This window comes from Rhinolophus hipposideros (genome assembly GCF_964194185.1).
Source record: "Rhinolophus hipposideros genome assembly, chromosome: 12".
NCBI classification, from domain to species: Eukaryota; Metazoa; Chordata; class Mammalia; order Chiroptera; family Rhinolophidae; genus Rhinolophus; species Rhinolophus hipposideros.
The window spans coordinates 50,319,591-50,330,588 of NC_138058.1; the positions used below are offsets into that span (position 1 = coordinate 50,319,591).

A 10,998-nucleotide genomic window follows, 5' to 3' on the forward strand; every position below is an offset into this window, starting at 1 on the left:
ACTGTAAAAAATCGTGGCTTGAGACAACAAGCTGGACTTGCAGTAGTTCTCAACTAAGACGACCCCACTGGGGTCCACAAATGGGCCCAGCAGAGGACTAATTATACCTTTTCATTCCTGGATTATAGTGGCAAAGCAACAAATAACCATAAATGTGCAAAAGAATCGTGAAAATGTCCTTCTCTGCAGGATTCTGTGCATGGTGTTGCTTCAGATGGCTGAAATATGGCAAACCCAAACCCCTAAACTAACCCACTTGCCAAACTAAAAGCCCTTAGCTTGGGCTGCTCAGAGGGAGTCAGCACTCAGAGTGAGGCTGCAGTACAAGTGGCTTCCGACGCGGCCGCCCTTCCATCTGTGCTTCCGGAGTTTCACATTGAGGAAGAAAAGGGACAAACCTGACATCAATGACTTCTGCTGTGCCAAGTATTCTTGTTCTAAGAACAACAATTACACCCTGTCTGGTACAACGGCTATACCTGAGTTGAGTCTACAGAGTATTAGTGCCAAGCAATATTCAGCATAAAAAACACTGTTCTGACAGATGAGGCCATCCTCTAACGAGGAAGTCCAAACTGAGGCTCTGAAGCAATGCGGCATTCTTGATCACCAAGGATTCAACTGATCTTCCCTCTACACTAGTCCTTAGGCACTAAAAAGGAGACTAATACCTTGTGTGTGTTTTTTATTTAAAACAAAGGAAGCAGTATGATACCATGGCAAGGCATAGGCTTAAGAGCCATTCTGCATTTAAACAAAACAGAATCATGGAATCATGGAATAGTGTATGCGTGGAGGGAGATTTTAAAAGGGTGGCATAACCACTTGTACCATTAATCTTTGGCAAATTACCTAACACTTAGACCTCAGGTTCTTCCCCTGTAGACTTACCCAGGCAGTTCTCGTCTTAGAAACTATAAAAAAGTTTTCCTTTTTCCTTAGACTCCCACTTCAAATAATAATGCCTTTGAATTACAGCAGGTCCTCAAATAATGCTCTTTCATTCAATGTCATTTCATTATAATGCCGATGAGATGCCTCAGGAACTTAACTCTAGTTTTATAACAATTAGCCCATGGCAAAAGTAGTTTTGATATATGTTGTTTTGCCAAAGTCCCAGGGACCTATCCACATTAAGTGAGGACTTACTGTACTTAGTGTTTCCCTTCTCTGGCAGCTAGGACTCCCATATTGCTCCCTACTATATCTGTTCTTACCAGCTAGTTCCCAAGTGCCATGGCTTTTCCTCCCCAACACCCCTTCTCCTCCCAATCTAAATATTCTGGGTTAGTTATGACTTTGGAAAATTCAACAAATGATCCACATTAAAGCATCAGTGATTAATGATGATTTCAAAAGGGCAGAACATTTGCATTGAACACAGAAAGTGTTTCAACAGTAACTACCTTTGCATAGCTTTATTGTTTAAAAAGTACATTAGTATAATTTAGCTCTATGATATCCACAGCAGCCCTGGGAGTTAGACAATCTAGATCCAGATCGTGGGGTAATATCTGGCAAGAACAGGATTTGATGAAGGATCTGGAAATGAGCCTGCAGCATAAGGACCTGGGCACCAGGAATCACAGAATGTGGGTTATAATCTCACCCCTGCACTCACATTCCATTAGACCCCTAGGGAGCTTCAGTTTCCTCCCCTGAAAAAATGGGGCTGGTGGTATTTTTTTTTTAACTCAGGCATGTCAGAAAGAGCAAATAGTATAACATCTATGGCAGTGCTCTCAAAATTATAAGAGGTTGTAAAAACATAAGACATTTAGTTAAGTATCTATTAAAAATGGTGCTAGGTGCCTGGGAAAGAGACAAGGAAAAAACTTGGCATTAGAACTCAGCCTCATCACATAGTCTTAGAAGTTTGGATAGAGCCTTACACCTTATTTTCTGGTTTTTGCATTCCAAATTGCATCTCTGGTAAGAGCCCAAGTACAAATGATAAAAGACTTGGGTGTTACATCCCTTCCTAGACGTCTCAAGGACACAACTCTCTTCACAAGCTTGTAAAAAGTATTTGTCAGGTTAAGTGAATATGCAAAGCAATTTTATGGGTTGAAGTCAATAAAACATACTGTTAATAAATAAAACCTAACATTGCTGTAACACAACATAGAAAATTAAGAGAGGATTTTGGCTCTCTTCTATGGTCCATCATTGCTTGACAGGAAAGATTAGAAGGAAACTAAGACATACACACATCTTCCCTCACAGCTAACCCTGGGAAAACTTTTACAGTGGGTGAAGTTTGTTTTTTACAATTCTTGTTTTGCTTTATGGCCTGTCCCAGGCATCTTCCTGACTCTGAACTGTAGGCCAGCCCCTGATGCCTAGGAAATACCCTCTTCATCTCTCACCCTTTACACCATTTGAAACACACCTGCTCTGCATATAATAGGTATGATGCCTTTCATCTAAGGATCCAGCTACCATAGATGTGACCATTGAAAAAACCAGAAAAGGCTGAAAATCAACCTTCCATCCCTTCTCAGACAGACCCTGTTATTTACATAATGCTATTTTTAAATGTATATTTATTAGCCTTTTATTAACACGTCATAAATGATACATTCTCTTTGTAAATAAGAGAATAAAATTCTTTTTGTAAATAATATTCTATTTGTAATAAGCAAAGAGTAAAAAAGAAATCATGTAATCCCACCATCCATTTGCATTCTTGTATTTATGTTTCAAATTTTGAAATCCTGGGACATTTTAATAAATGGCACAAAAATGTGTCTACAAAGACATATCAAATATTTACCCACACTTTTTAATGGACTCATTATGCATAATTACAAACTTATTTTTCACTTAGCAATGCGCCATGAACATTTTCTTTGTTAGTGTCCCTCACATCATGATTTTAACGGTTGCACAATATTATGTTGTGTGAAGTTGTAAATTATTTTACTAAAAATGACGGACAATTTGTTTCTAATTTTCCTCTGACATTAAACCTCTGCCCTGACTATACATAGACTTTCACACTGGTATAATACTTCTCAATCTCCAGAAGTAGAATTGCTGGACCAAAGATTTTGTAGATTTTTAAGTCTTAAAAAGTATAGATACATATACTTTTTGCACCGTCTGAGTAATCCATAATAATAAGCTAATGGGGGAAATTATACACCAAATGGGGCAAGGTGGAAACAGAAATGGGAGAATTATCATCTTTCCAGAATCCCCTCGAGTCTCGCCTGCCCTCACATGTTACCTGCTGCCTGCAGTGCTGGGTATGCAGTGACATTTTGTGTTTACAGAGTTGCCTCCATTTGCCTACTTTTAATAGTGTTCATGTTTTCCCAAACTTACAATACCAAAGCGATCCCTTCAAAAAGGCAATGCCTGTGTGGAATAAATAACTGGGCAAATACCCACAGGGCAAAGGCACAGGTGAGTGTCTTCAGTGTATTGTCTGGCTCCATGTCTTAGAATCACACTGTGAGAGTCCTTTGTACTCACTAATGCTACCTGGAGGTGAGAGTGAGGGTTTCTGTTTTATTTTTTTCTCCAGGTTTGACTAACAGATTTTTCTCAGCTATCTCTAGCTCTAGCAAGACTTGGGGCACCAATGGCTTTGCTATTTCTAATGTTGGACTTGAGAAAAGGAGGGAGAGGATTTGAGATTGAGATAGGAGATGGAAGTTCCAGAAACAGAACAAAGCTTCGAAGAAAGAACTAGGAAAGTAGAATCAAGCGAGAAAGAGATAGATTATTGGGAAGGAAGGAGAAGCAAGCTGGAAGACACCATTTTGTGCAGGGCAACGTGGATTGTTTTTGAGGCAAGAAGTGAATTTCAGTTGTAGCTAATAACAAACCACCTGGCTTGGGAAACATGACAATTAGTTAAGCTATTTGTTTTGGCCCACATCTGCCCTTCCTTTTGTCCTTTTCAAAATTTGCAAAAAATGTTGCTTGACAAAATCGTACCAATTTTTCTTTCTCATGAACTTGGTATTATTAAAATAAAGGTTTATTATAAAAATAATAGAATTGTGGGTCAAAATTGAAAATACAAAAAACTTGGTATTATTTTCAAAGTAGGTTCATTCAAGCCTATTTTTATGTGCTATGAAGGCAGTGTAAATATAATGCCAGGAGAAGCTAGGAACTTAAGGAATCAAAAAAATTACTTTATCAGTCAACAATCTCTAATATCGTTCTAAAAGAATGAAGGGTCTTCTATGAAAATAGCCCCTTCTTAATGATTCTGATCCATGCAAATGTAACATTTTGCTAAAGGAGTCAGGCTAATGTTTCAATATAGAACAATTTATTATTCCTTCTTTCAAATGATCAGCTCTTTTAACATTGTGCAGTTACAGAGTTTAACATGGTGAGGTTTCTGGATTCGTTTTTTAACTCACTGTCCATTTTTAAATTTAAGATGTGTCAGTTATCTAGCTCTTATCAACACCCCATGGTTTTGTGCACAAGGTCACAGTCAACACCCCCACAGATGTGTGGGTAAAAACCACGATCTCCAGCTGGGATCACCCTCCTTTGGTCTGAATCCTAGTTTTACCTCTTACTGGCTATATAACTTTGGACAAATTTCTTATACAATAGTACCCCCCTCATCTTGTTTTGTCCTCCACTGTTTCAGTTACCCATGGTCAACTGCAATCTGAAAATATTTAAAGGAACATTATAGAACCAAACATAAATTGAGTGCCATTCTGAGTATCCTGATGAAATCTCACGCCATCTTGCTCCATCCCACCCAGGATATGAATCATCCCTTTGTCTTGCATTTTCATGCTACATACGCTACCCACCCATCAGTCACTTAGTAGCCATTTAGTTATCAGATCAACTGTCATGGTACCACAGTGCTTGTGTTCAAGTAACCCTTATTTTACTTAATAATGACCCCAAAGCCATTCACATAACTTTCATTACAGTATATTGTTACAATTGTTTTATTTTATTACTCGTTATTATTGTTAATCTCTTCCTGTGCCTAATTTATAAATTGTAGCATAGGTATGTATGTATATTAAAAATATAGTATATATGTAGGGTTCAGTACTATTGATGGTTTCAGGCTGTATCCCCTGCAGATAAAGGGGACTGACTGCTGTACTCTGGGATTCAGCTTTCTCATGTATAAAATGAGGATAATAGTACCTACCTCATACAGTTGTTTTGTGGATTAACTGAGAATCCACATATAATGCCTCACCTAGGAAGCCTCGTAAAGGTTAACTATCACCACTATTATTCCTGGATATCAAGGACAAACACATTTTCCCGTAATACTACATAAGATCTATTAACCCTAAACAACCTAGCTGAAGGAAAGCATAATGAAAGAGTTTAATATCATTAACATTTCCTTTATCATAAGAACAAAGAATTCTGAAATATAACAAGTAACATTTATCATGCATCTTCTAATTTCCAGACACCCTGCTAGCCTTTTTGCATGACTTCTTTTAATCATCTTCATAGCCCTGTAAATGGGGGGGTAAATGGGGGGTAAATTTATTTTCCATTTTACAGATGAGATATCAGAGGCTTAGAGAGTTTAGTTATCCTTCAGTTACACAGCCAGTACATGACATATGGGACAAGAATCAAGTTCTACTCCATAGCTTAGTCTCCTTAGTAACTAGACACAGTATGCAGTGCACAATAATTAGGACTGGCATTCTTCACTAACAATAGTGGTTACCTACAGTGTAACAAAGACTCAGGTGACCAAATTAGCTACTTACGGTGGCCTCGGCTTACTAAATATCTCTACGCCAAGCAGAATCATTAATTCTTATGAATCAACTGGGAACTGCCGAATGCCATGGTCACCATCTAGCTGCCTGTTTACCAGCTTGACCAGAGCCAGGAGACTTCTCTCAAGTCAGTCAGTCAACCTTGTACCCTTTACTTAATCAGGCACACACTGGAACTTCCAGCACTATAATTTGCATTAGCCTTTGTGGGGGAGGGGTTGTAAACAAGCAGGACTCCCAAATTGAAGATACCAAACCTGCCCAAGCATACAGACCCTGATCTTCTCCAGAACCAAGGTAATCCAGGTCTCAAGAGACAACCAGGTCAGAACACCGCTTCTTTGCTCCACACCCAGCTAGTTGGTTTAGGGTTCTTTTCAGGACCAAGAGTGAAAGGGAGAACAAATGATCCAGCCATTGGACAAAATCAGTCCCATCTCAGATAAACCATCAGAATTCTTTGAAAGGCTCAAAATGTTTCTGTTGACATCAAAGAATTAGAACCAAGAATTTTAGAAAACTTTAGCAAACCCTATGAAGCTTGGGGTTGAAATAAGGAAGGGAAACCTTGGATCCTCTCCTCAGTGTTCATGAACATTGTACTGAAAAATAATCCCATTCTGGGTGTGTTTCGGAGAGGAGTATTACCATTCTCATTTGAGAACATCCATCAAATTAGTTTGGAAGGCAGATCAGATAGCACTGTTTGTGCTCATTCTCTTCTCTGCCTTGTGTTCCCTGAAAAATAAACCCCTATTATTTTTCTTTTTTAATTAGAATTAATCTTTCTTTGAATATAAAATATACCGGGATTTAAGACACGTAACAGGAAAATTAAGTCCCAGGGAAAACCCTGCACAGTACAAACATTTAAGTTACATCAAAATGAAAAAGAATTTGTTATTTGATAACAAGAATCAGAGCTATCCCGTGCATTATCTCAGCTAATCTGAGGAAGGTGCTATTGTCCTTACACAGATAATGAAATGAGGGCTACGACTGGTTAGTTAGTGGATCTCAGTCTGGTTGGGGGAGCTTAAAAAAACACCAATGGCCAGGCTGTATCACAGACCAATGAAGCAGAAACTTGGGGTCGGGCTAGCAATTGGGTATTTTTCAAAATTTGCCCTCGTGATTCTGATTTGCAATGGGGGGTAAAAAGTGAGTAAGTGGGGATTCTGATCTGCCAACATGCGTACTCTGGAGCTTTTTTATTTACCTGTTTTCTTATTTTCTAAAAGTAGGTCATGTCACTGTCTCCATTTCTTTTTCACTCTCTTCAGGGACAACTTTTATGGGCAGAATTTTTAAGTGTTTTTCCCTTTTTCAGTTTTTACAACCCCTCTCCTAACTGGTCATTAATCAATCAAACATTCGTAATTCCCTGATCTCTTAAACTTCACTTGAAAGCCAAATAAGGATTCTTTTCATATAAACCAGTGAAGTGAGTCTGTGTGTGTGTGTGTGTGTGTGTGTGTGTGTGTGTGTGTGAATGTGTGTGTGACTGAGGGAGTGTGGTTTTTGTATTTACTTGGGTAAATAAGTATCACTACTAAAGACAAAATCTTGTTTAAGGTCCTCCTTCAGTAAATCTCCAAAGGAGATTTAACAAGTATAGAGCTTGGTAGTTTTTATCAGTCTGTAAATTCTTGTGCTTGGTAATGAATGAGAAGGTCATTTAGGCTGCTGGATGTGCAGTATTTCCTTCTTCCAAAACCTTCTTTCCAAAAAGGAATTGGTTCACCTAGAAGACCTATCTCAATGATTCTGACTTCTGTCTGTGATGGAAAGCAGGTTTTAGTTACTATTCTATAAAGAGGCAAACACTGCTTACTCTGTGTTACCCATGTCATTCAACCCTCTTAGCCTTATGGAGTAGATGTTCTTATCCCTTATTTACAATTTGGGAAACGCCTTTGGACTGGGTATTGGCAACAGAACAAGGATTTTTAAACTAAATCTGTTTGATTTCAGAGCCCATTTTCAGTACACGCCCCATGGCCCCTTCCAGGAAGGCTACAGTTTTCCTTTCCTCTTAAGTCCCTTTCACTCAGGAATGTTGAAACAGGTTCTTACACAATGCTCTTTTCCTCTTCAGGGGCGGGCAAAGACTGAAGAAGGTGTAGGCAATTTGCTAACCCACCCTCCTGGGTGTGTGCGGCCATGTGTATTCCAATCACCCATTGATTGCAGCCCAAACAGGACTATCACAGAGGCTGGCGAGTGGAAGCCAAGCAAGACTAATCTTAATGGTCTCCTGTACTTCATTAGTAAGACTTACTAGAAGCTGCCACAGCAGCCTCAAAAAAAGAAGAAGAAGTCATTTTGCTTTTATTTTTCACGCAGCTGAGCAAGGAAAGTAAAGGAACAGAGTCCAAGGCAGGAGAAAACAGCTTACAGCTCAGCCGTCGCCGAGGGCACCTGAGACGTTATTCAGTGCTGACATGGCTGCCGGCACTGGCTGGTGGTGAACAGATGGCCACCGTAGGCGGGACCATCATGTTAGGGGCAGGTGACCTGGCGTTGTTCCACAACACACACCTGCTTACCTCCCCTGGCACATGGTACAAGGCACACTGGACTTCCTGGGTGCCCCTCTCCACTCTGTCACAGCGCCAGAAGGGAAGGAAGCATAAAATCAGAGATTCCTGGGTCCGAGGACCCAGGATACCCAAACTAGTCTTTAGGCCTGCAATAGAAGACATACCTGGGTTCGCTGCAATTTCCTCTCCCTCAAGCCATTTTTCAATAGCTTATTGTGACTATCTCTTGAAAATTCTTGTAATAATAGGTTCTCGTTTAGAAATACCTTTCTCTGGAATCCCTAAAAATTAAGCCAAAGTGACTAGCTTGTCACGTAAAGGAAACATATTTTGGGCCTCTTTGAGTCTGGTAGGTTTTATTTACCTGGGTTATACATCAGGCCTTTTGCTTTCAGTTCAAAAGCTATGTTAAAAAAAAATTGTAGAAACACATGCAAATCTAAACCATTAACCTTAGTTCCAACAGAGACAACTCTGTTTTCCAAACGAAGTGTGATGGAATCTCCCCAAATTACCTTCTATCACTGCTTTGCTGCTTAGTGCATAAAGCAACCCATCACACACCATATGCTAGGCACTGCCAAGCCCTCCCCTGTGCCCTAAGCCCATCACCTGCTTGTATGCCTGAACAAGGCAAAAGGCATTCCCCAAAGTGAAATCCAAGAAAATAACTACTGCAGTTGTCTCAGAGGGGTTGTAATCATATTCAGACTTTGCCTATTAAATACAAACATGTATAAATCAGATTTCCAATGTGACTGGCAAAAACTAAACACTTCAGGCACGGTTTCTAATAGGAATTTTTGCTTTTAACTCCCACGTTGAATTCTAATAAATTTTAGATTAGTCATACAGTCTTAGACTTTTGGTCCTGCCTTCTTGGTACCCATGCCTGTAAATCAATAACAGGAAAAATTTGTTTGGGAGGCAATGTGGCTGGAATTGTCAGGACACAGAGTCAGGACATAATTGTTCTCTGTACAAGTTCTCTGAACTTGAGACCTGTCTCAAGCTCACTACATATAACCTTGGCCATGTCATCTGGTTAATATAAAAGAATAGGTCAACACACTCCCCTATCTTCCAGAAATTGTTTTTTTTTTTACCTGCATTTCTCAAACTTTATAGCTACATCTACACTAAGCCTTAAACATCTCTTTTGTAAAAGCAATAGTTCATACAGTTCTGCAGGTCACACACAGGGTTTATGTATTATCTAGAGCAAGGGTTTCACCTCTGATGATTTGTCTTATTCTTGACTCTTAGCATCTTTGGGGGCCAATTGTTCAACTCTCAAGTGCTTTGTTCTCAGGAACTGACAATGACAATGATTCTAAATGAAGTCCAGCCTGCTTATGGAGGCATGCTTCTCATTCATTACCAAGCACAAGAATTTACAGACTGATAAAAACTACCAAGCTCTATACTTGTTAAATCTCCTTTGGAGATTTACTGAAGGAGGATGATGGCAACAGAATAGCCACAAAGGGGAGAAAGTAGCCCAGATATCCTAACTACATGCATACTCAGAGCATACAGGGATCTCAAGAGCAAAGCACATGACACGACACCTTGTAGTAATATTATATCTGCCATTACTGGCTTTGCAGATGTGAGTTCAATTTGACAGTTAAAATCTACTGTAAACCTACTGTGCGAGGAATTTTGCAAAGATAACTGAAAGAGCTTTGATGTCAGTACCTAGGCAATCGTATAGAAAAAAAAATGGACTATCTTGCAAATTCTGTTTACATGATTAATAAAGGGAGCTATTATTTCCAATCGTGCCTCAACTTTTAATAAACTAATCTAGCCAGCTTGATTCACATTGTCTTTCTAAAACAACAAAAAGAGCTACTCTGATTTTATACTCAGAAACGTAAATGTTTTACCTATATTATTTCAACTGAAAAACAGCCCTCTGAAGTGCGTGTCACAATCTCCATTTCACAGATAAGAAAATAGAGGCTTAGGAAAGTAATCAGCCTGGGGTTACACATTCAGTTCTGAAGGCAGGATTTAAAACCCTCTGGGTCATAAGTGCTCTAAACCCGTGCTCTACTCATCAAAGAAGTCACTCTTGTCCTACTCCCTGTATGGACAATGACTTTCCCACCTTCAGAAAAAGCTGCATTCGGGATTATTAGTGAACAAAGAACTTTGAGGATGGTCATTGGTACCCACAGCATAGTGAAAGGTAAGATGGCACAAGGAACAAGCCTTTGCCTTGAAGGCAGGGGACCCGAGCTCAAGCCCTGCCTGACATGGTTTCGTCCTTGTCGTGTGACATTACACCCATTACTTATCACATCTAAGCCTAGTGCTCTCACCTATAAAGTTTCCTCCCTTCACAGTTATTACAATCGATGCAGTAATGTAGGTTTGCTTTCCTATCTCTAAGGCTTTAGGCAAATGCCAGGTATTACTATAGCTCCATTAGTTTCACTACCACTTTTCACTTGCTCTTGAATCTGTGAAAATACCTCCTAATCCCTTAACTTTCTCACCCGTCAACTAGAGCCTATAATAAGCAGCGTCTTTCAGTAATACCCTTCAGCAGCCGTTCTGAAACTTTAGTGACCTCGCATCTTTTGGCGTGTTGTTCAGTCAGAATCCTAGGCCCCAAGGGTTATGATCTGGCCCAGCCAGACAGAGCCTTGTAATATTCACTTTAAGAAAGACCCCAGCTAATTCTAATGTAGATA

General features: G+C 39.5%; 1 protein-coding gene across 8 annotated transcripts in view; it reads left to right on the plus strand.

Annotated features, from left to right (window-relative positions):
- Nucleotides 1-10,998, plus strand: part of SLC8A1 (solute carrier family 8 member A1) — a 317,960-nt gene that overhangs the window by 288,209 nt on the left and 18,753 nt on the right. The window lies entirely within an intron of this gene.